The sequence below is a fragment of the Pinus tabuliformis genome, chromosome 4_2 (assembly GCF_031772625.1).
Source record: "Pinus tabuliformis cultivar Carrire ecotype Pingquan chromosome 4_2, CPIR1, whole genome shotgun sequence".
Lineage (NCBI taxonomy): Eukaryota > Viridiplantae > Streptophyta > Pinopsida > Pinales > Pinaceae > Pinus > Pinus tabuliformis.
In genome coordinates, this window is record NC_142304.1 from 526832033 (window position 1) to 526858930 (window position 26898).

The following is a 26898-nucleotide window of genomic DNA, read 5'->3' on the forward strand; positions in this document are numbered from 1 at the left end:
GGTAAAAACGAAGATCTGTGATGGAGATCTTCCCATGGTAAATCGTCTACACACAGGACTTCACAAAGTTGTTCGTCAGATGACACAACTTCGGGAAACGTTATTAACTCCGAGGTTGATGTGAAAAGTGATTCCTCACGGACCACATTCATTTGGTCGATTTTGGTTGAACTCGGGTCGGTAAAAGACTGCACGACTTCATAGGCAATTTCGTATGGACTCAAAGGCATTGCATCACCAAATGAGTCTATCTCAGATTCAGAAGGAACAATCCAAGGATCGTCACAAACAATGGTGTCTGAAGTAATCATATGAATAGATGCAAATGAAGACAAGGCGTTGGTTGGAGGAAAAGGAAAAGTTCCCAGTAAACCGACATCTTTAACTAATCCTACTCCAACATCCTTATAAGGGATAGTCGTTTTACCGACATGCTGGATACTCTCTGAAGAGGCTGGGTCGGATGAAAAGTAAGCCAGCTGGTCTATGGTTACGATCTTGCCATTATGTGGAAACTTTATTACTCGGAAGACCGATGAAACGACCACCGTCATAGCGTAAGACCAACTTCGACCCAAGAGAAGGTTGTAGTCTAGAGGGGCATCAACCACCTCCACATCCAGACTAATGGTTTTTCCTTCAACCCCTATAGGCAAATCCTGTAGAATGCCAAACGGATGGAACCCACGGCCATCAAAGGCCTTAAGAATTGTTGGGGATTGATTTAGTGAAGGAGAACCAAGCGATCTTCGACACTGTATCGACATAATACACGTGGAAGCTCCCTCATCAATTACAGTATGATGAATAGGCCTATTTTTTACTATCACTGGAATCTGGAAAGCCATTTGATGAGGTAAACGCGGTGTACTATTTTCTAGATCAAAGATTATTAGGTTCGAGTCCTGAACATCAACAGCTCCTATAGCCGACAAAAGTAATTTGCGTTGTGCTGGGCAGGATTGCAGCACTTCCAAAGCCGACATTGCTGAGGGTGAAACAGTTAAATCCTCAACAATGTTGTAATTCTGGGCAGCTCTCGCATGTGGATTAAAAGCAGACCTTCGAAGTACACCCTTGGCGGGCAGTTTGATTACTAAGTCCGGGTTAGGTTTCTCGATCTGTAGTGGATCGGAACCGGGAGCTGAGGTTGATGGATTAGAATGAGAAGATTCTGCTTCTTTGCCATCAACAGGACTTTTACTACCATAATCTTGCGATCGAGTCGTAATCCTTACATGAGACATCATTAATATGGGTTCTTCACTGGCACTCGAGGAAGAACCTATCATCTTACTCTCCTGCTTTAGAAATGGATCTTTTAAAACAGCAGGAGTTGGGGAGCCCTTGACGATTTTCACAACCTCGGCCCGATGAGGGCAATCTCTTGTAAAATGATCCTCTTCACAAATAAGACAAGGATATCGAGGTTTGCATTTTTCGTCATTGGTTTCCGATTTTTCAGTTTTCTCCTTTGGAGCTTTGTCTGCTTTATTCTTCTTCTTACCTTTCTTTTTCCCACCGGATTTTGATTTAGTCGTAGATGACTCTACAGCGTGAATATCAGCGGAAACTTCAGCAGAAGATTCTCCTGTCGGGGAGTCTGGTAAGGTTATAATAGGAGAAGAATTATTTGAGGATTTCTTCTTGCTTTTAGTATTTACCGTACCAATCATGCCATCAACAGCATGAGACCCCGAAGGAGCAGCAGCGATTTGATTCGACTTAGGAAGATCTGGGATCTTTTCGTGTAACGTACCTGACTGAGTATAAACTAAGTCAAGGTACTGCGCTTGAGCAATCACTTGCTCCTCAGTAACTACTCCGGCCTTAGCTACGTCTTCAGTAATCTTCGGTAATAATGATTTAACAAACCATTCAGCTAAGATTTGGTCCGGGATAAAAACTTTCACTAATCGCCTTCGACGTCTCCATTCATGAATATGATCGGAAATATAAGTGGACGTCGATTGTTTTAATGAAGTTAGTAACTCCGTGCCATTATCATATCTGACCGGCAACTGAAAATGAGTTAAAAACGAGGTAGCTAACTGGCTAAAATTATAAAAAGAGGCCTGTGGTAACTCAATGTACCACTTGGCCGCGAGACCAATGAGAGTACGCTGGAAAAGACGTAAGCGGATCGAATCATCTGAGATGGAATTAGAGGCACACCAGACGTGGTAAGTCATCACATGATTTGACGGGTCCTCTCCAGACTTACCTTCGAACTTGGGTATGTCACTGGGCAACTTATTTGGCATTGGCGGCCAAAACGGAAGATAATTTATTGGATCGTTCGTTAGGCGCGACAAGTCTGGTAAATCCAAAGTTGCGATAAACGGTAATTGCCGATTAGGATCCCTAAAGCTCTGGGTCACAAGACCAGTCCCAGGAGGAGGATATCCGGGATAACTTGGAATAGGAATCGCATTCGGGATATTGTATCCTCCCGGAAAACCAGGATTAACCGGACCGTACTGGGGTTGTTGAGGTTGTTGATAAGTGTACCCAGGATACGGTTGATACTGGTAAACTGGCTGCTGGACAGCAGGCCCGTATTGGTACTGCCCCTGGTACGGTTGATAAGTGAATTGTGGTTGACTAGTGACAACCGTACTTAAACCAGGTTGTCCTACAGGCATCTGAACTGTAGTTTGAATCGTGGATCCAGACAATGGTAAAGATGTCTGAGGAGTAGTTGCAAAGACAGTAGAAACCGGAGCTGTCGATACTCTAGAAGTAAGTGTGGTAGATTGAACAGATGTTGTGGTAGTTGCAGCAGTCGTTTGAGATGGAGTACTAGGGGCAATAGGCCCAGACTGAGAAACTACCGAAGGTACAGAAGTTTGAACATTAGACTGGACTGGTTACTGGGGTGAACCAGAAACTAAGGGTTTTCCAGCTTGAGATGACAACTGTACACTTGGCTGCAATACCTGTTGAACTTGTGATGGATCCCACACTATGTTCATTCCGGGGTATTGACCCATGACAGGTTGAGGATATTGAGATCCATAACCGGATTGAGGGTAGGATTGGTAATTGAAAGGTACATTTCTCGTACCTTGAACATAAGATTGACCTTGGGGTGGTTGATAACCTTGACCCAAGTACTGACCTTGGGGTAGATACCCTTGAGGTAAGTACTGATACTGGGGTTGACCTTGAAGTATAAATTGATACTGAGGTTGACCTTGGGGTACATATTGAGGCTGGGGTTGACCTTGAGGAATGTATTGCACCACGGGTACGTACTGTCCTTGAGGTTGCCCCCCATACGCAATTTTTGTACCTTGAGGTTGCCCCCCAGGCGTTAATTGAGGTTGCCCCCCAGGCGGTAACTGGCCACCTTGAGGTTGAGAACTGGGAATTGAACCTGACATCATGTAAATGTCTCCTACACCCAACAGTTTATTACCATTGTTTCCAGTTAATAACCCATGTTCAATGGGTTGAGGAGATGCTCCCGCAAAAGTACCAGAAAGTGATTGATACCCAAAGGGAACAGAAGGACCGCCGTACAAGAAAGATTCAGGTGATTGAGTAAACATGGACGATTGACCTGACATATTTACAGGAGTATAAATACCTCCGGGTGGATAAGGAGTACGAGCTGGAGAAAAACTTGACCCTGAGTTGTCCAAATAATTAGTTAACGAAAGATACCAAGTAGTACTTCTAGGAGGACTGTAAAAAATGGATTCACGCTCCCTTAGATCAATAGTAGGTTGATCTTCAGGGATAGGGACGCCTGTTTCTTCTTCTGGAGCAAGTTCTTCAATAGCTATCAAACTAGAAGGAAGATTTTCGGTGATGACTCGTTCTACCCTTGGTGAATCAAGAGCACTAGAAGTTGGAGTAACAGGTTCAAAGATTTCAGGTTCTTCGCCTATATCACTAGTAGATGAAAAACTACCAGCAAGCTCGGAAACTGCAATAGCTTCGGGATTATAACCTGTTTCTAGACCTTGGTAATCTGGATGGACTACCAATGACGACTCTCCTTCTTCAGGTGAACCTACTTTACTGCCACTAGGAGTTACAAGGACTTTCAAACCTTCGTAATGACTCGGGACGTCTTCAGGAGGTTGGCCCCGAAGTCTACGGGACTTCCTCAACAAATCGGCCACGGTTACAATCTCAGGTGACTGGCCCTGAAGTCTACGGGACTGTCTCGGTAATTCAGCCACAGTTAAAAACTTTTAACTACTGCACACGCAAACAAAGTAAAATCTCAAAGCAAACTGCCTAAAGTCTCTAAAGAACCAAACAAATTCGAATCACATGCCTAAAGAATCTAGGGCGTCAGACCATACACAAACAGTAGCCTTCCGGACCGAAAACACTAGTTGGTGATGAAGCCCAACATCGTCAAATTCAGTACAGAAGTGGTGGGTGGAACAGTTACCCCAGCAACCTGCTTAATGAATAGACCGGCACAAGTTCCTCCACTTTAACCGTCTCGAGTGAAGTGAACCCCCCGGAAAATCCAAGTGAGTCTAGCCGACGTCTGCTCCAGGTATAGTGGGATCTTCCCTCCACCGTCACCTTGGGTAGAACCCTAAAGATAATGGTCACTAAGGTCACCAACAGCAACAAATACACCTGGGGGAACAGTCTACGACTCGATAGCACGCAAGGGCAGAGTAACAAGCTCAATCCCCTTGCCGACTCCTTGACAATAATCCAAGGTTTACCGACAAGTGATCCCAGGCTCCTCGACAATAATCCAAGGTTTACCGTTTGTAGTACGTGCGTATCTGGCGTCTTTCCCAATGAAGGAGGATTGATCCCCTCACTGGTTCGGACATGGTCTCGTGCTTCTCCTTTAAGAGGAGATTTCTCAGAGCATAAATGTAACAGTTGGATTTATCCTACCACAAGATGAGCTACTTGTTTGGTTTTGCTGTCTTGGAGAGTTAATTACTCTCCTACTCCAAGACACTAGCCTGATCTATATTGGTGTTTCAGAGCCCTAGTAAATAAAAAGTTACTAAGTAAATTTTACTTCAAGCGTTAATTTTATGGCTTTTCTTTAGGACAAAAGGTAGTGGAGATGAAACTGATGGTGTGTAGACTCGACTCAAATCCACTAAAAAGATGCACCTAGGATGATTTATACTATTTTTCCTTTTCAATGAATTCCCTAGCTAAGAGAGTTGGAGAATGCAAAATCGATATAAAGACAACTTTCTTGGCAATGAAAATCAAAGAACCAAACTCTTTATCTTTCCCAAAGCATACAACACATGACCACTAATTATTTCACGAAAATTCCTTTCTCTTTTCAAAGACTTCAAATGCTACTAAAACAAACTTTTCTTCAAAAGAGATTTTTTGTATTTTTTCCTATATTAACAAAGCATGTAAAACTACTTTAACAAAAATCAAGTGTAAAAAATCTATGACAATCAAATCAACTCAATTTCACCCAAAAGCAAATCTAAGAGAAAAACACCTAAAAGTAAATCTAATGAGGCAAAAGCCTACCAAGTATAATTCCATGATGTTTTACTCAGTTACAATTCAACCAAGGACTCGTTCATGCAGAATCATAAACCAGTCAAAAAACAAAAATCAAAATCTTTTGTTCTTTTTCTTAAGAATGAAATTCACGACTTTAACCAACAAGCTTTCTCGAAATTCCGCAAAGAGACAACACAAAGGTAGGTTTCTCACACAGGTGGATTTTATGAAAGGTCTGACTCCTAAGAAGACTGAAAAGACCAGGGAGATCCAAGGTTTTACAACTTCTAAAGCCAAAGTCACTACAGGACCAATGCAAAAATCAAACCCTAAGGCTAGAACTTCTATGAATTTCACTAAAACCCTTGATACTAATGAAACAAGCTTAGATGAAGACTTCTGACAGGTAACCAGTGGATCTGGGCAGCAAAAACAAATTAAAAAAAAAATCTAAGAGGCAAAAAAGGAAAAATTGAAATTTTCTCAACTTTTGACAGGGTACGCAGGCAGCCTGTTTGCACAGGTGCGTGTACGCTCTGTGTACAAAGCTGCAGTGCGTACAAGTACGCACTGTGCTTAACGCAGAGGCTGCGTACTTCTAGCAAAAACCAAGAAAAGTAAAATCTAACTTAACCCTAAGCTATTCCACCCAAATTCACAGTCAATCAGTCAAAAACCAGAAAGAAAACGACTTTTCTCAAATCAAAGTATCAATCAAAAGAGAAATCAATCAAATCCATGGATTCCCCAGTGGAGTCGCCATTTTGTCATGCGGAAAGAGTCAATTTTGCGAACAAAACCGACCTCCCTAGAAGCTAAGGCTTTCTAGTGACAAACAAGACAATTAAACACTATCTTTCCCTAAATATGCATTTAGAATACAAGTAATCAGGTGTTTATAACATACCTTTAGTCCAACGCTTTGTAGCAGTCCAGCCTCGCCGATCCGGATGAGCTCCTCCTTCTCTTTGAAACCTGCATTCACTAACAAGCAAACGATTACATAGCACCTGAATAACTCATAAAATAAAACATATTCATCATACAGACCAAGGAGTATATGAAACAAATCATGTATAACAACCTGTTGAGAAAAATGAGCTTAATTGTATTAAGTGGAAACAAAAGAAACCATTGCAACCTGTGCCTTGGTGTTGTGCAGGTCCCTCCTAGGGTCTAGCAAGAGTTCTCCTTTACTTTGATCAGCTCACCCACTTCCAAATGAAGCTAAGAAAGGATGGGAATCTCTCCTCTCAAGCTCTATAAGGGAGTCCTAATTCCAGCAGCATCTACCCTTAGGAATGTTCAGCTTTCAACCTCCCCTCCCTCTGGCCCAATGCCTATATTTATAGTGCTTTGGAGGAAGTTAATCAGGTCCACCATCAATGGGATAAGCCCCTCTTTGAATGGGATAGCTCCCCTCTTGATGGGATAAGTTCATCTTTCATAGGGATACATGAACCATCTGGAGGCGCTCAATACACGTCAAACAAACTTCTAGAATGCTCTAGAATCGACCACAAGTAACTTTTTTGAAGTAAAACTCACGCCTTTTGACCTTTACAGGGGTACGCACCCACCCCTTTACAGACAGAGCGTACAAGTACGTAGGGAATGTGAACTTGAGGTGCGTACACGCAGGTAAGGCTAAGAGAAACTGCGTACCCAGAGTTATATAGATTTTTAAAGACTTTCTCTCTTTCTTGGAGTTTGACATGAAGAGCAGAGGTATAAGACTTGCCAAGGAGGATAGTATGACAGTTGATGGAGCCATACTAACTGCAAATAGTCATGGTGACAAATTTTAGTGTAACACAGATCCCAGATGATTGCGAGTGAATCCCACAAATATGAGACGTGGGTTTTGCTCAAGATCATTCCAAATAGTTTGGCGCAAGAGTTTTCGACAAATTATTGTGTCAATTCAGAGAAAATCCTGGTTTTTGTTGGAGCTAATTTGATAGTGACGTGGAGCGAATGCTTAAAAACCCCATTTTTATCAGTTTTTGACCGATTTGATCCACCATTTTTTTGATCATGAGATTGGTAAAGGTTTACATAGGATTTTATTTCTATTATGGATATGATCATGAGCCTTTATTCTTGTCTTATCGACCATGAACTTCCAGAATCTCCCATTGAATTTGTAATTGCAAGAAAAGAAAATTCAAATCAATTTTTGCATCAATTGTGACTCTGACAAAATTGAAGACACACAACAAGAAAGAGAGACGCAAAATTGCAGAAAACTAACAATTTTCCAGCTAAGATCTTGACCAAATCAGAAAGAAATTCGAAAATCTGGAACATGAGTTTTTTGGCAATGACCCCAAATCTCACTCACGAAAATCTTGGCGATTCGATCCACCGTTTATGAGATCTCTTTTGTCACACCCCTACTCTAGCGGTAGTCTTTCAATCGCACGAAAGGGGGTGCGGCACCACAACCCGTTTTCTTTTTAACAATACTCACAAGTGTGGACTACGCCTAACATTCCATACTTAGTTTATTTTTCACTTTCTAAGTATAACTTTCATAAGCACAACGGAAAACATACATTCATATATCTTTCATCATCATTATTATTTTAACACATATGCACAGCGGATAAATAACGGGAGGGGCAACTCCCTGAGAATGAGTCTGCCCACAATAATAATGACAATATTCAGTTTACATAAAATTAACACTTGGAGAGGAACCCCAAGTTCCAACTCACAAAACTCAGTTAACTTTACAACTCGGCTTGCACCACCGTGCAGCCTGCCCGAACTGTCGTTCGAGTGCGCCCACCCTTCACTGGGTCGGGTCACCCAACGCACCATTCACTGGGTAGAGGTGCCCACCGGCCACCCTTCACCATTCAGCACAACTCGTTGACCAATCGTCCGTCGGCCCATGCTACCACTGAAACGCCACCGTGCAGCCTTGCCTGGCGTGTCACTCGCCCTCCGACCTGCGGTCCAACTCGCCCACTCGCCTGTGGTTCTGCCTGCTCGCTCGTCCTGCGACCCAACACTTCTACGATTCTTACGTCTCCGCTCCGTGCTTTGGCCCTGGCCGCTGCCTGCACTTCACCCTTTTCACCTATGCGTCCAAGTCTGTAGCTTGCTACTACCTTAGCTCGCCCTTAGAGGACTTGCTTGATTTTTTTTATTGCCTTTATCCATCCAACGCCCACCAATATATATGCTAGGCCATGGATAATTCATGGGTCGCCCTGCCCTCACTTCGCCCGTCGGCCCACCCATACTGTCGCCCCGTCGGGTCCACATGCCTAGCTCGCATGGTATAAGGCACCTTCACCCGAAGTTTGCCATACTTAGTCGAATTCCCGAATCTCGGTTTTTTGACACCTTCATTGGCTCGTCGCACCTTGCCAACTCGTCCCAACGTCACACAAAATGTCACACCTGACGTGCCCATTCGCCAACTCATCGCACATAACCGAGAGCGCTCACCCAACTCGTCGCACATCGCAAGTCATGACTCGTGGGCTTGACATACTCCCCCACTTTAAATGGGTTGTCATCCTCGACAACTCTCCACCCGAGCAACCATCTGTCGCCAAGACTACCAATCCACCACTGTCGCAAAGTACCACCAACTCCAACATCCAAGATGCCCATATTGCCTGCCTTGGCTTCAATGTCATCATAATCCATAACTAGGAAGTCTCCTCAATCCATGACTTCTAACATTCTATATATTGCAGACATCCCTGCAACATATATAATACAACTGTCTCCATCATGTGTCATCCATGTGAATCTTCTGCACGATACTCCATCCAACACAACATCTCACTCGAAACCAAGACATCTATCTGACACAAACTTGGTGCACTACATGCCCCCATGTCATCGAACTAGTTTGGTAGCTAATCCAATCGTAATGCTCAACCCATGAGAATGTACCTTCTCCATGCCACTGTTGGTTGTTTCTCAGCATCTTGTCACAATCTCAACTCGATCAAGAATCCCATCCAAAATCAGCCATGCTCAGGTCCATGGTATGCCCATCTCATCTGCAACACGCTGCTCATGATGCTAATGCCAATGTGCTATTATGCAGTTGCATACATCCAAGCATCATCAACATGTCAAATAAAGAAGCCCTATCCCCAAGGCCCCTTGTTAAGGTGGTGCAACCCTTCTAAGTGTTAAGGCCACTGCACCAACCGACCTCCAAGGTTGTCTATTGAGAAAGGAGGGCTAGGAAGTTCCCTCCTTGACTCTCATCCACCCATGTATCTAATTGATGATGCGTCCTCAAGTGTTTGTGCACAGCCTCAACCTCCTCATGTGTACAACCAAGCTTCCCAAGCTTGTCTTTCATCAATTGAAAGTCGTATATGCCCATGGCATATCTGCAAAACTCCACTATGCCAGTCGAATCTCTGCCTGCGTAATCTTCCCCAACCACTGCCATCGAAGAAGCATTCAAACTTCCTTCATTTTCACCTCCACTGTGAAGATCTTTGGTAGAAGATGCTCTTGTCAAGTGTCTCAAGATGTGTGAAATTGATTTTCCACCCTCATCTTTCCTTCTAGCTCTTGCAACGAAGTTTACTAACTTCCCTTCCTTCGTTGTTTGAGTCATACATCCAAGTCCTCTTTGCTCCACATTGTCATGCTTCACATTCAGATCTTTTGGATACAAATTCATAGAAGCCATCCTTGGTCTATATCCCAAGCAACTCCTCCTATTCATTGGAACCAACAAAGTTCTCCCTTCAGCTATAATCAAGAGAATGTCCCGGTCCACCATTGGTATGGCTTGTGCAACCTTCAAAAAGTCTTGCCCCAACACCATAGAATGATCATCCAAGTCCATGATCCTCAAGTCCAACTTTCCAAACCAAGAGCCCACTCTCACCTGAGTGTTCTCCATCACACCAGTCACAACTTTCATGGTAGAGTTTACTGCTTTGAAAGCACTCCACTCTCTTCCCACTTCAGCTTTCTTCCCAAAAGACTTTGCTGCTTTCCTACTAAGGAAACTATGAGTAGCTCCCATGTCCACCAAAGCTGCAAATCTCTTGCCACATACGGTTACCTACACAAAGCTCAGCTTCAAGGCATCTCCATCCTCTTTTGGCTTGATCTTGCGCCTTACTTCAACAACCTTCTTCAACAATTCGGTCTCAAAAGAGTGTATCGATTTGTGCTTCGACCTGGCTTCCTTCTTAAGGTACTTCACTTCCTTGCTTGGCTCATCTAAGCAATTTGATCCTAGTTCTGCTTGAACTCCTTCAAGCTTACCTTCCATCGTGTCCTGCTTAAGTGTACCAATCAAGCACACATTGACTCCTTCCACTCGAAGTGAACTAAGCCTCCGAACATCTGGTTGTATGTTTCGGTGATAGTCCCTAAGTCTGTCAATGTAATCGAGCTCATCTTGCTCTATCACAACGATCTTTCTCTCAAGAAAGTCCTTCTTTATCTCGTCCTCAAGCTCCTTGACCTTAGCCTGCGCCATGGTGCTTTTCTCCCTCAACCGAACTCTTTCATTCATGAGTTCTTGGAGTCTAAGATCACCCTGCCAGATCTCCTCATCAAGCTTCTTGAGTTCATCAGTTTCCACATGAAGATTATTCAAGTCTTCCCGCAAATCTGCTATCTTGCTTCCTATATGTATCAAGGGTTCCCACTCTTGTACAAAAGCTTCATAATGTTTCTGCGTTTCTTCTTTCCAATAATCACCCATGTCTTTCAGCTTTTGAAATGCTCTTTCGACCATCATCATCTGTTCGGCAAGTGTTTGATACCTGCTTTACCTTCAATAGTCATCAGCCTTCAAAACCCAAAACTTCAATTGAATCAACTATCAGACTTGTCACGAAGTGTAGTACTTCAATCTGCAAATCTGAGTCACCAAAGCCCGCAAAATACAGACCTCTGGTACCACCTGTCACGCCCCTACCATGGCGGTAGTCTTTCAACTGCACGAAGGGGGGTGCGACACCACCACCCATTTTCTTTTTAACAATACTCACAAGTGTGGACTATGCCTAACATTCCATACTTAGTTTATTTTTCACTTTTAAGTATCACTTTCATAAGCACAACGGAAAACATACATTCATATATCTTTTATTATCATTATTACTTCAAGACATATGTACAGCGGATAAATAACGGGAGGGGAAACTCCTTGAGAATGAGTCTTCCCACAATAATAATGACATTATCCAGTTTACATAAAATTAACACTTGGAGACGAACCCTAAGTTCCAACTCACAAAATTCAGTTAAATTTACAACTCGACCTGCACCACCGTGCAACCTGCCCAAACTGTCGTTCAGGTGCGCCCGCTCTTCATCGGGTCGAGTCACTCAACGCATTGTTCACCGTGTAGAGCTGCCCACTGGCCACCCTCCACCATTCAACACAACTCGCCGACCAACCGTCCGTTTGCCCGCACGCTCAACTGTTCCACGCTACCACTGAAACACCACCGTGTAGCCTTGCCTGGCGTGTCGCCCACCCTCCGACTTGCGGTCCAACTCGCCCACTCGCCTGCGGTTCTACCTGCCCGCTCGTCATGTGGCCCAATACTTCTGCAATTCTTATGTCTCGACTCCGTGCTTCGGCCCTGGCCGCTGCCTGCACTTCACCCTTTTCTCCTATGCATCCAAGTCTGTAGCTTGCTACTCCCTTAGCTTGCCCTTAGAATACTTGCTTGATTTTTTTGATTGCCTTTCTCCATCCAACGCCCACCAATATATATGTTAGGCCGTGGTTAATTCATGGGTCATCATGCCCTCACTTTGCCCGTCGCCCCGCCGAGTCCACATGCCTAGCTCACATGGTATAAGATGCCTTCACCCGAAGTTCGCCATACTTAGTTGAATTCCCGAATCTCGGTTTTTCGACACCTCTGTTGGCTCGTCGCACCTTGCCAACTCATCGCAACGTCGCACCCGACGTGCCCGTTCGCCAACTCGTCGCACTGTCGACTTGTCGCTCACCCGGCTCGTCACACATAATCGGAAGCACTTACCCAACTTGTCGCACATTGCAAGTCACGACTCGTGGGCTTGACACCTTTGGTTCTTTAGGAGCCATTTTACCTGCTCGACTTGTTACCAAAAAATATTTTTTAGTTTGATTGTTTTTTTTAATAAAATGTCTATTTTTTAGTTTTGTTTAAAAATAAAACAATTCGTTTATTTTAATTTGCTATTTGTTTTATTTAAATATAAATATTTATACCTCCTGTTGGCAAGATATAATGTATTCAATTTTTCATTGACTTGCTATTAGTTTTTCTTTGACTAAAAAAATTTAAAATCTATCCAAAGTTTAACATTATGAAATTAAATTTATTATTTTTAAATAAAACTTATTTCTATTTATCTCAAATATGATTGGTTGAAATGTCTCCCCTCTTATTGTGTAATGATGACAATAATTGACTTTTGTGTACTCTATTATTAATTACTATGTACTATATCACTAATTACTATGTACAATAAATATAAATAATTTGATAAATAACATTATATGTTAATTATTATGTACCATAAACACAAATGGTTTGTAATTAAATTCAAAAATTCCATTTTTCATTGGTGTAAAATATTGAATAGACAATTTTCATGGGTTTTTTTTTTTTTGTAAGCTGAGGTGGTACTCTTTCTATTACTGGATAGAAAATAAAACATTACATCATATCAAAAATCTTGCAGACCCGCCCACATGGGGAAACCGGGTGACTAATCCATCTATAGTTTTTTATAGCCGCCCAAAAGTAAAAGGCCCAAAGTCTGATAATCTTAGCCAAATAAACAAGGCAGTCTTGAGATTTCCTAATACTACTAGTCTGCAGAAAATACATATCTCTATTTATGTCATGCAAAAAACTATAACCAAAAAGACTATTAGTTTTTCTAAACATATCTCATGTCAAACAGTGTCCATTGCCGGATGCTGACTTGCTCCTTTCTCTGCATCTTGCTGGTCTCCCTTCAGCAGCTGATGAATTGCGTCCAGCTTCTCCTCTTGCCTCTCCATCGCAATGCGGATGAAGCTTAATTCCCTACGCATGTCAGGGTTTCCCTGGGCCAGCTCGACCATCTCCTTAGCCACTTGCTCTAGAGCCTTTGCCAGCAGCCCCTTCATAACCCAATATATGTGCAAAGATTGTTTAAACAATGACATTCTCCCCCTTGTATGCCCTGGATCATGAAGCAGGAACTCCCACTCCTCCATGTCCTCTTCAGATTGATCTTGAAGAGACTCCTCCTCCAGATACTGCATAATTCTTCTCACTGTTGGGTTGGAGTTACGCTGGTAGGCCCTTTCTGCCCGCCGGACCCTGTGATTCACCGTCCTCCTTGCCTTTTTAGCCGGATTCTTGTCCTGCCTGGAGTTCTCTCCTTCCTCTTGCGTCCTCCTATTCTGTCCCCGGCCCCTTTTCATGTTCAAGTCCACACCTCTGCTGGGGCCCCTCTCTCGTTTTCTCATGCCATAACGTCGAAACTTTACCTCCTGCGGAGCAGGGTAATTTCCTTCCATCTGTTGGTGCTTGTCGTCTGCTGCCCTGTCCTGAGAGAAAGACCGCACGTTCCCCTCGCCCTGTGGAAGCTCTTCCTCCGACTCATCCTCGATGTCCCAGACCTTGATTGGCTGGTCATCATTCATAATTCCTTTTCCTTTCCTGCTCTTATTCTCAGCAGCTGCATTATACTGCTCCTCTGTCTCCCTAGCTTTCTGTCTTGTTTCCATACTGCCCGCGGGTCTGGCGCAGAGAAATCTCGGGTTCCCGGAAGCTTTTACCTTTAGATGCTGTTTCTCAGCAGCAATGTCCGCACCTCTCCAAATTGGGAAACAGCTTAGTAAGTGATCTTCCATCCCCATTTGGGTATATATCGATTTCCTATCCTTATCGTACATCCTTGGCTCAGTTTTCGTTTGTCGCCGGTAGCTTTCCGGGATGACGATTCCCCCGGCCATCATTCCTTGATTAATTTCCACTGTCAAAGGATCTGACAGACCGCTCCAACCTCCTCTAATGTCTCGATCATTTATTGCTTCACCTCGGATGTCTTCCTGGGACGTTCTCCACGCACGCCGCCACTGTACTAGCCTGTATCTTATGATCATATCTTTTCTCTGTCCCGTCTGATTTGAGATCATTACTCGGGACCTCCACGTCCTCTCATTGCTCCAGCTCATTGATCCTCGTGATCCCGCTTGTAGCTTGATCATAGTCTGATTTAATTATTTCTGCCAGGTCCTTCCACTCCCTGTGCCCGCACACTGCTCTCCATTGATTATCCACCGTGCTGCCACGACCTTTACAGCCCCAGTTTGCCATGAAATCGGCCGCCTGGTTCCCTTTCCTTCTAACGTGGTTTATAATTTTGTATTCAATTCTTTTCAGAAGATCTGCGATTTCCTGGATAATTCCTGCCGTACGCCAACTATTTGTGACCTTCTCCCAATCCCGACCATTACTAAGCTTTTTCAGTGTCTCGACCGCAATCTGAGAGTCTCCAACAATTTCTAAATTGGTGTAACAAATTCTTACAGCAATTCGCAATCCCTGGTGAAGAGCCCAGAATTCAGCCTCGTTATTTGTCATTTCTCCACCTCAGTCTGCGAAAATCCATCTTACCTGCTTGTTACTATCCCGGAAAATGCCCCCAAAGCCAGCTTCTCCCGGGTTCCCCTTCGAGGCCCCGTCGAAGTTTAATTTGATAAAGTTTCCTCTGGGGAAGCTAAATTTATCAGGGCTTTGAGTCCGCATATCCAATTGAGAATTCTTCTTGTAATGTACCATCTCAAACTTTAGGTTTAACTTGTTCAAAATGCCCTCCTCAACCGGGTTGGCCTTCCAATCCTCCCCATCACACTTTTCAACCAGGATTGTTTCCCGCATTAACTTGACTGCTCGTTCCTAGATTATTTCAAGTTATTTTTCTGTATTTTGAAATACCCTGCGATTCCTCTCCTTCCATATCATCCACATTACAAACCCTGAGATGAGACTCCACGATTTTTTGACCACTCTACACTGAAAAACTTCCTTATTCCATTGAAAGACCGTTTCAGTGAATTCGCTAGGAACTATCTCGGATTTACCAAATACTCGTTTGGTGTTCATCCACAGCTTCTTTGCAAACGGACACTTAAGCAGAAGGTGATTTCTGGTCTCCGTATCAGTGTTACATAGACAGCACCTCGAAGGACGATTAAAGCCTTTTTTTTGAAGTTGATCCCAGGTTAAAATCTTATTCTTAGTTGCAAGCCAAATAAATATGGAGACTTTTGGCCACCAATTGCTTACCCATATCATTTTCCAGTCTAGATCCTCTTCACCTCTGGTTTGGGTTTCAGTTAAGAAATAAGCTTCTTTGGTGGTGAAGGAGCCTTTCATAGAATTCCCCCACCTAAGGATATCCTTACTTGTGCGGGCTCTAATTTTCCTAGATTCAACCTCTTTCCTGTAAGCTTCTTGATGATCTTGACTGAGCTCCCTATCCCACTCAGTCGGGTCAGTCCAAACTCTCCAGCTTCCTTCTGGGTCATTAGCTTTCCAGTAGTCTCTGACACATATTCTATCTCCTGCTATTCTATCCCGAATTTGATGAAGCCTCTATATTCGGTTCATTCTTTCTTTCTGTTGCCACCTATCTTCCCAGAAGTTGGCTTCTTCTCCCCCTCGGATCTCCCAGAAGGTATGTTTTTCCACCAGATCTATGTTTTGACGCGCAAGGTCCCATATTGCTGACCCTTTAGGAGTATCTCTCTGACGTAAAATCTCAACTGTGGAGTCAGGCATATTGTATTTGGTCTTCCATATGACTTTCCAAAGATCATTGCCTCCCCTAAGCCAGCGCCACCAGAGCTTAGCTCCCAATACTCTATTAAGAGTTTCAGGGTCCCTCAGCCCCAAACCTCCTCTCTCTTTTCTCTTTGTTACCTGGTTCCAAGAAACTAAGGCCCACTTTTTCTTCTGGTTAGTCCCTCCCCATATAAAAGTTCTAATGATCTCTCGAATCTTAGCACATACTCCTAAAGGGGCAGCCATTATCGACAAGGGATAAATGGGGATAGCTTGAAGGACAGATTTTGCCAGAACTATCCTTCCTGCTATATTTAAAACTCTGAAGGCCCAATTTGCTACTCTGTTTCTCAGCTTATCCAGGACTCCTTGCCAGTTTTTCATCTTTTTGGAGGTAAAGTCCAATAAATTACCCAAGTATTTCGTAGGCAGTTCTCCCCTCTTGAAGCCCAATAATCTTATAAGATGGGTTTTGACCTGCTCCACTGTATTAAATATGAATATACAAGATTTATCTCTGTTAATTTCCAGACCCGAGGCCTCAACAAATAAGTCCAGAATTTTTTAAACTGTCTTACTTCTTTAACCGTTGGTTCCCCGAATAGCATTATATCATCAACAAATTGCTGATGAGTTAAAGGCAGATTATTTCCCCAGAGCTGTAAACCTTTGATTCTGTTTGCTTCTCTTTCTTTTTTAATAAATCGACCCAGACCTTCGGCTGCTAGGATGAAAAGAAACGGAGATAATGGATCTCCTTGTCTAATCCCTCTAGAAGCATTAAAAGTTTTTGAGGGAGTACCATTAACCAGAATAGAAAAATTTGGAGAGGAAATCAAACTATGTATCCATCTAATCCATCTCCTATTAAAACCAAAACTTCCCAACACTTCTTCCAAATAATTCCAATCTAGCCGGTCATAAGCCTTCGACAAGTCAAACTTGATCATCATACCCTTTTGCTTCTTTGTTTTTAGAGAGTGAATAACTTCTTGAGTTACAACCAGACCATCAAGGATCTGTCTACCTTCAACAAAACCTGTTTGTTCAGCAGATATTAACTTGCCCAGAAGGGGTTTTAATCTCTTGGCGATCAGGGATGTTATAATCTTGTAAATAACATTACACAAAGCTATGGGTCTAAAACCATTGGCATCTTCTAAATTATCCCCCTTAGGAATTAAAGCATAAAAAGTAGAGTTAATGGCAGGCCATACCTTTTGGTTCATCCTGGACTCTTCTATCAAATCAAGGATCTCTTTTCCCAGGAAGTGCCATCCCGCCTGGTAGAAATCGACTGTGAAGCCATCCGGGCCTGGAGCAGTGCCTTTCTTCATTGCTTTCACAGTTTCCTCTATATCTTCTAAGGTCACTGCTCTCATTAACGCCATATTTTGGTCCTATATGACTAAACGAGGAATAGCTGAGCAGATCTCCTGAATTGCTCTCGATCTATCCACTTGAGGTTCAGTTAGGATTCCTTTATGGTGATCTATTAGGACTTGTTCTATCTCAGCTTGTTCAACCACTCGATTCCCATTCCTATCTTTGATGGATAGAATCCTGTTGCTCTGCTTGTGTTTGATCATAGCCTGATGGAAGAATTTGGTATTCCTCTCCCCCTCCCTTAACCACTTTATTCTTGATTTTCGCCGCCAGAGAACTTCCTCCTGCTTTCGTCTTTCTTGTAACTTTCCAAGGACAACCCCTTCTTCTCTAATGCTTTCCTTTGTTCTGCCTTCCACTATCATTTTTTGCTGAAGAGATTCCATTTCTCCCTCTAGCTTTTGTTTTTCTTCCATAATGTTGCCAAATTCTTCCTTGTTCCATTTTTTAATTCTACCTTTCAGCTCTTTCAGCTTCAACTGGAATGTATGCATTTTTCCTTTGCCTTGCACTGTACTTTGCATCCACCATTCTTCAACTTTCTTCATGAATTCTGGGTCCCTTAACCAGAAGGCTTCAAATCGGAAAGGTCTTTTTCCACGGTTCCTTTTAATATCCACCTCGAGTCTAATTGGCCAATGATCAGAACCCAGGGATGGTATGATTTTTGCTTCAACAAAAACATCCTTATTCATGATAGCTTCTGAGACTAGGAAGCGATCAAGTCTTGAGGCAATTTGATTTTTGCCCCCCCTCTTGTTGTTCCAAGTGTGAATCCCGTTGATAGTCTGGATGTCTACTAATCTTAAATCCTCTATCATTTCATTAAATTTATCCATAAAGTGGTCCACCCTCCTTATCCCACCTTTTTTCTCTTCTGAGGATCTGATTAGATTGAAATCACCTCCTATGATCCAAGCAACTTCTGGATATATTCTTCTGATGGTTTTCAGACTATTTATAAAGTTTTCTTTTTCCCCTGGGGAAGGGGGGCCATAAACCCCTGAGATGACCACCTGTTCCTTCATACCTACTATCCTACCCAGGCCAGTAAGGACTCTACTCATGCTGGTCCAACTTTCTAAAATGATATCATTAGGATTCCACAAAATTACAATACCTCCCGCAGAGCCGATAGCGTCTTGCCCCATAACTTCATATTGCAGTTTATTTTTGTCCAATATTCTTTCAAGCTGTTGAACAGTAATTTTTGTCTCCTGTAAAATCATAATGCTAGGCTTCTCCTTTTTCAATTTATCTTTCAGATATCTCTGTTTACCTTTACTATTCAGGCCCCTAATATTCCAACTGATAACAATCATTTAAAACTTTTGGTAGGAAGGGAAGAATACCTCTGACAGAGGTATCACTTTACCTGAGTTTATCAACGTCTCTCCCACAGTCTGGATGGTTTCACTCATCGTTTTTCGACCTCTTTTCCTACTATTTTTGCCAGAGCCATCCATTCCCGCCTGTCCATTCCCCTGTTCATTTCCTATCATAACCTGCTGATTCATGTTCTCCCCTTTTTTTTCCTTATACTTCTGAAATGCTTCCTTATACAGTTGTTTCTGTTTTTCAGGTATGAATCTGTTATCTAGATGTTTCCATTCCTGGATTAGCTGTTTCATGATTCTCTCCTCTTCCACCTCAATTTCTAGTTGGTTTTCCACATCCATCTGCGATTGCACTGCTGTATTTTCTGTCTTTCCTTCGGTCTGGGCCTCAATGATTTTTCTTAAGTTTGCACCTTTTCCTTTATCCTCACTTACAATTTCCATTGGTGAGTTTCCAGGGTCCTCGTCGTCCTCCAGATTCACTTCATAGTCCTCGTTCTCGCTCTGAAGCACTTGGAACTTGTTTTGACTTGTTGTTTGGCTGGGTTTTTCTTGTGGGTGATATTTTGGTCCCTCCTTGCTCTGCTTCCGTCTCCTTGTGACCTGTTGAAAACCCCTGTCTGTCTCCTCCACTTTTTCTGAATTTTTCTGGTATTCCTCTTGATTTCTTTTTTATTCCTCCTCCTTATTCAGCGGGCACTGCCGGTATAGATGGCCATATTCATGACACCTGCGGCATCTGAACGGTATATGTTCATAGTCTATTGGCTGTTGCTAGACTTCATCATGATATTCTAATTCAATATTTTCTGGGAGGGGTTCTGCCAAATTCATGTAGACACAGATCCTTGCGTATGAAGTATATTTGCCTCGTTTCGTATTTTCCGCAATTTTAACAAAACTCCCGATTGAGTTCTCGATTCCTTCTAAGATTTCAGGGTCCCAGAATTCGTCTGGCAGCCCAAATAATCGAACCCAGATTGGGGCGTCGAGCATTTTTTCCTTCTCTGGGCTGTATCTTTCTTCCCAGTATTTCATGAACAGGCCTGCATTGTTCATGAAATATGGGCCTTCTTCGAAGATCCTATTTTTGTCTTCCAGATTCGTGAAGATAGCTGTGAAAAACCCTTTTGCTCCCAGTTTCAGATCTATATGGCCTCTTGGTCTCCACCTTTGGTCCATCCATCTATACAACTCTTTCTCTGATGGCCAGTAACCTATGAATATACATATCAGGGCATGGTCCTTCATATAACAGTTGTATTCCTCAAGTTTGTTGCAAGGGTTGACGTATCTTGGTTGTTTTTGTGCCCTAGGTAAGCATTTTCCTCCCATCCTTTTCTGCCATAGATTACCCATCACTGGGGCAGAGCTTTCCTTCTGATTATGCTGCATTCCACTCGCACTGGACTCTCCTGCTACCACATTTTTGAAGGAGGGGATCTCTCCCCTCCCCTTTGGGTTTTCCATTTCCCCCTCAGCGCTTGCCTCGAATTATTTCCTCTGACTTTGCTGCTGAAATCTCGTTGCCTGAGATGTGGGTATTACGAGATTCTATTCCCCGCTGCGTTCGCTTCAGTCTCCCTCACCCTCTCGACCGCGATAAGCCCCTGTCAGCCCCGTCTGCTGCGCCATCTGCAAACCCTAGCAGCGCGCATCCTCCCTCCAACCTAAAACTCCAAAGGAATACATAAATGTTTGCTGATACAAATTTGGCTATTTCCTCTTCAAGGAAATCCTTCATTCTTCCATGGGTTTTATTTTTTAATTTATATATATATATATATATATTTGAAAAAAAATTGTATAAATAACATGTATACAATTTGTACAACTCTCATTATATCAATCTATACTCTAATGACATGGCGTGTGTACTATAATATGAGAATTATATTAAAAAAATATCATCATTCAATATTAAATAAATAATTATTAACTTGTTATCATTTTTTTCAATGTCAATTATATATATATATATATATATATATATATATATATATAACCTTTGTTTACCAAAAAAATGTTTAATTATGTTAAAAAAATTATTTAAAAAATGTTAAACAAATATTCATATAATTCATTTTACAATTTTATTATTGTTTGGAGTACATACAACACATCATGACATTAAAATATTTTATTAAACTAAGCGGCAGGGAACACTAGCTATGCGGCCTTGTTATATATTATTTGTATTTGTTTTATTTAAAATATAAATATTTTGTATATATTATTTGTTTTTGTTATATATTATGTTTAGTTTTACATAAAACAATTTTAGTTTTTTTTTTTTAAGGGACAGGTATGGAGTTTATATTAAAAGAAATTTGGTTTGCATGCAAGAACTTGTTACATCAATTTCTTCATTTACATCTTCTACTATCCAAGATTCCAAAGAAATTTTCTTATTTTCTCTCCCTTCAAACTCACTATTCTAAATAAGTAGTTATCTACATTCACTCGCAGAAAAACTCCTCAAAAATCTATGTATTTTTTTTTAACAACATTGGATAGTGGATACATTACCAAGAGGTGAGAAGGAGCAAGCTCCTATTACAATCGACTTTAGCATAAGTGGAAACTAAGCAATTAGAATGTGCTGGGAACGCAGTCCCTTCTCCTGTGCTTATATTCAGAAATTCATAGATTTCTATAGCTATTCTTGAACACTGTCTAACATATTGTCCTACTAGTAAAGCAAATTTACATAACAATGATTCTCTGGTATTTATTCATGGTTTGTAGACTAAATTGCTCCTAAGAGGGTTGATTCTTCTTATCATAGTAAACAAAGTTTTCACCTTCTTGGCTCGTGGTGTTGGTTTTAAAGTATGTAACTGCCTCTTCTAAATGTTTGCATTTGTTTTTAAGTGCCATGATCTCTTCTTTCTGAATTTCCATGTTCCTCTTATGGTAGCTATACTCCATTCTCAGTTCAGACTTGATGTCTTTCAGCATTTCTTGGAGTCTGTTAATCATAAATTTGTTCGCTTTGCATGCTGGGCATGCATCATTCCTTGCTGCCTTTTCTATTGGGTTAAATTCCATTTGGTTTGCTTCCTTCTTTTTCCCCTTGAGCTGCTTGCTTTTCCTTTTGTTGTTGTGATGTTCCTTCTACTTTTATGTTGGTTGTTCCTTCTGCTTGTTGTTACTTCTGTTGGCTGTGGTTGTTCCTTCTGTTTGTTGTTCCTTTTGTTGTTGTGTTGTTTCTTCTGCTTGTTGTTCCTTATGTTGTTGTGATGTTCCTTCTGCTTGTTGTTCCTTCTGTTGTTGTGTTGTTCCTTCTGTTGGTTGCGACTGCTTGCTGTTCCTTCTGCTTACTACTTGGCGTTCCTGAGTGTGACAAACAGGGAGGAGAGGCGCTGAGGGGGAGGAGGTAAAGAGGCGGAAATGGTCACTAGTGGAGGAGTGAGTGTTACACTAAAAAATGTCACCATGACTATTTACAGTTAGTATGGCTCAATCAACAGTCATGCTACCCTCTTAGGCAAGTCTTATGCCTCTGCTATCCATCTCAAACTCAAAGAAGAGAGAAAGTCTTGTAAAAAATGTGTTTATCTCTGGGGACGCAGGTTCTCTCAAGCCTTACCTGCGGGGACGCTCACAATGTTCACAAAGGCTGCGTCCTTGGACGCTCTGTATGTTAAAGGACAGGTGCGTCCTTCTGTAAAAGGCAAAATGCGCAAGTTTCATCTTAAAAAAGTTACTTGTGGTTACTTCTAGAACTTTCTAGAGGTCGGTTTGATGAAATGGATGCGCCTCCAGTTGGTTCATGTATCCCTATTAAGGAGGAACTTATCCCATCAATAAGGGAGCTATCCCACCCAAAGAGGGGGATTATCCCATTGATGGTGGACCTGAATAACCTCTTTACAGCACTATAAATAAAGGCATTGAGCCAGAGGGAGGAGAGGTTGAAGCTATACATTTTCTTTGGGTAAATGCTGCAGGAATTAGGACTCCCATTTAGAACCTTGTGAGGAGAGATTGTCTTTGCTTGATTCCACTTGGAAGTGGGTGAGCTTTGTCAAAGTAGAGGAAAACCCTTGATGGACCCTGGGAGGAACTTGCACAACACCAAGGCCAGGTTGTAAGAGTTTCTTTGTTTCGTTATTAATACAAACTGGTTTATTTTTCTCAATAGCTTGTGTTAATGAGTTATTTCATGTGTTCCTTGGTCTGCATGTTGAATATATGTTTTATTATATGAAATGCAAGTGCTTGGTAATTGTTTGATTGTTTGTGGTTGCAGGAATTGATGTGAAGGAGGAGCTCATCCGGATCGGCAAGGACGGACTACAACAACAGCGTTTTGGAATAAGGTAAGCCTAAACACTTGTAGTTTTCATGTTTTAAAAGGTATATTTAGAGAAAGATCACTCCATTTTGTCTTGTTTGTCGCTAGAGAGTTTAGACTCCTAGGGAGGTCAGTTGTGTCCGCACAAACGACTTTTTCCGCCACGACAAATTGGCGACTCCACTGGGGAATCCATTAATGAGAAAGTCTTTTCCTTTGTGTGAACTTTGCTCTGAGAAAATCATTTTTATTTTCTGGTTTTTGACTGTGAGAATTAGTATTTGGGTGGCGTAGCTTTAGATTTAGTTAGATTTGGTTTTTCTTAACTTTTCCAGAAGGACGCACCCTCTGAGTACTGCACAGTGCGTCTTTGGACGCGCTGTTGCCGTTTGCACAGAGCGGGCCCGCGCCTGTTATAACGGGTTGCCTGCGTCTTCCTGTAAAATTTAGGAAAATTCCATTTTTTGCTTTAATTGCTTTTAGATTTTGATTTTTCTTAGTGTTTTCTGCCCAGATCCTTTAGTACCCTGTCAAAAATTTTCACCTGAACTTGTTTCATTAGCATTCCTGCTTTTAGCTTTCATCAATTGGGTGTTTTGAGTCTCTTTTTTGAGAAATTCTTAATTTGATTTCCTTTGGTCATTACTTGGAGGTTTCTCTCAGTCTTTTCACAATTTTGCCTTTTCAGTGTTAATCGCCTTTGAGTGTTTTTATGTTTTGATCTTTGGAACTCTCACCCAATTTTCTCGACTTGCACTTGATTGGTTCTTAGATTACATTAGAACCATCTTGTGTTTGAGAATTCTCTTGCATAGATCACATTTGCATAATTAGAGTTCTCAATTTCAGAATATGAATGAAAAATGTGCATAGATTACATTTGCATACTTTTCATGTGAATTGTGCATAGATTACAATTGCATAGTTTACATTCTGAAAAATCAATCGTAGATTTAGATCAGCTTTCTTTGATTTGAATTTACACAAAAATAAAAATAAAAATTGGTTTGGAATTGATTTGCATTAGTTTTTCTTGATGAAATTAGTGCATTAGAGAATTTGTTAAATTTTCTCTTAATGATCAATTTTTTGCACTGTTGGAAGTGAATGGAAACTCTCTCCTTACTCTAGTTAGGATTCATCGAATTGAAAGGATTGCATTATCATATTCGATTGCATTCAGTTGAGTCGGGTCATAACACCATTGGTTTCATCTCCATTTACCCATTTGAGTAATAACAGCCTTAATAACACAGCGCTTAATTAAAATTCATCTAGTAATTTTTACATTTCTAGGGTTCTGAAACACCAACATAGCTTAGGCTAGGGTCTTGGAGTAGGTGAGTACTTAACTCTCCAAGACTACAAAACCAAACAGATAGTTTATCTTGATTTGAATAAATCCAATTGTTTCAATTGCACTCTGGGAAAGCTCCTCTTAAAGGAGAAGCACGAGCTCGTGTCCGAACCAGTGAGGGGATCATTCCCCCCTCGTTGGGAACGACGCCAGACAGTACGTATTACAAATGGTAAACCTCAGATTAACCATTGTCGAGGAGCTAGGGGTCACTTATCGGTAAACCTTGGATTGTTGTCAAGGAGCCGGTAAGGGGATTGAGCTTGCTACTCTGCCCTTGCGTGCTGTCGGAGTTTAGACTGTTCCCCCAGGTGTATTTGTTACTGTTGGTGACCTTAGTGACCATAATCTTTAGGGTTCTACCGAGGTGACGGTGGAGGGAAGGTCCCACTGTACCTGGAGCAGACGTCGGTTATACTCACTTGGATTTTCCGGGGGGTTCACTTCACTTCGAGACGGTTAAAGTGGAGGAACTTGTGCCGGTCTATTCATTAAGCAGGTTGCCGGGGTAACTGTTCCACCCACCACTTCTGTACTGAATTCGGCGATGTTGGGCTTCATCACCAACTAGTGTTTTCGATCCGGAAGGCTACTGTTTGTGTATGGTTTGACTCCTAGATTTGATAGCGCATGTTAATTTGTTTGTTTTTACTTTTAGAGACCATAGGTGTGAATTGTGAATTTTAATTGTTAGGTGTGAATTGTGAATTGTTAATTTTAGTTTTAAATTGTTAATAAAATTCACTGAAGTTGAATATAATGGCAAATGTTCCGGAATTTATCAACCTAGGAACCCCTCCTAACGAGAATCCTAGTACTTTTCCTTACTTTGGAAATGTTGGTCCTCCTTATATGGCTACTTTGTAATTACCTGGATTTACAATAGGTTTACCGATATGGTTATTTTCAACTTCGTTGGCCCAAAATACTCAAATTGTTCCACCTCAACCGGATGCTTCACCTCAACAGAGTTCACCATCTCAACATCACCAACCTTCTGTTGACCCTTTACCCTCTTCGCCTAATTTTTCTTCCTCCATTTCTTCCTCTTCGCCTGGTAAAAGCCTTGATGCTAGTAACCAGGAGTCTAAGAAGAAGAAGAAAGGGAAGAAGAAGAAGAAGAAGAAGAAGCAAGCTAAGAAAGAAGTCAACCAACCAACCACGGCTGTAAGTGTTAGTTGTGTTGAGGAAAATTCCGACATGCATCGTAAACCCAAATACCCTTGCAGGCTTTGTAAGGGTGACCACTTCCTTGTCAATTGTCCTGGCATTCCAAAGGTCTTGGAAGTATGGTCAGAAAAATCTCATCAACTTTCCGTTGATCCATCAACCAGTGATAGTCAGGTTCCTGGGAAAAAGGGTAAAGTTAGGTTTCCTTGTAAGTTATGCAAAGGGAGTCATCAAACTCACATTTGCCCTCACATGGATGAAGCCTCAACATTGTTGGAAGACCTTATTTTTCCACAGCAAGAATTTCCAACTGGTTACCGTAAACTTTCTCTCAACCTACCGTCAACTGACGGAGTGATTGATCTAAATTCAAGTACAGTCGATCACACTCTCCCATTGGAGAGTGAAACTCATGTCACTCAGGTTGATGATCCATTAGTTGATCAAGTGGTCAATTCAATTTCACATTCGGTCGATCACACTCTCCTTTTCGAGAGTAAATTTCATACCGCTGATGTTCTTCTTGTTACATCGGATTCTTCTATGCCGGGGGGCATTTCACCTGTTTCTACAGAACCCCCTCCAAGTACTGAGGTCTTTTCCTTTGATTGGAATAGACTGACAGAACCTCGTCTTCCTTCCTCCATCCCTTTCCAAATCATTGTCAAGGCTGGTGGTAGGGACATACATCGTACTCAGGTAGATGAAGGTGCTTCTGTTAGTATTTTATCCTCAGCTGTTTGGAAAGCTTTGGGTTCCCCTCAGCTTGCGCCTATTACGCAGAATCTGAAAGCTTTTAACAGAACAATTAGTGAACCTTTAGGGATCCTTCCTAAGTTTTCTATTACCTTGGAAGGTAAAACTGTTTGTGTTGATCTTATGGTAGTTCGAGGTCCCTTGGATTTCAATTTACTCCTTGGGCGAGACTATGTTTATGCAATGAAAGCTGTCGTATCGACACTCTTTCGCGTGATGTCTTTCCCTCACAATGGCAGTATTGTGACTGTAGACCAGCTTTCGTTCCCTAGTCTTTTTTCAACTACCAATAATATGACACCCCTAAATGTTCCTGATTCTAAAGTG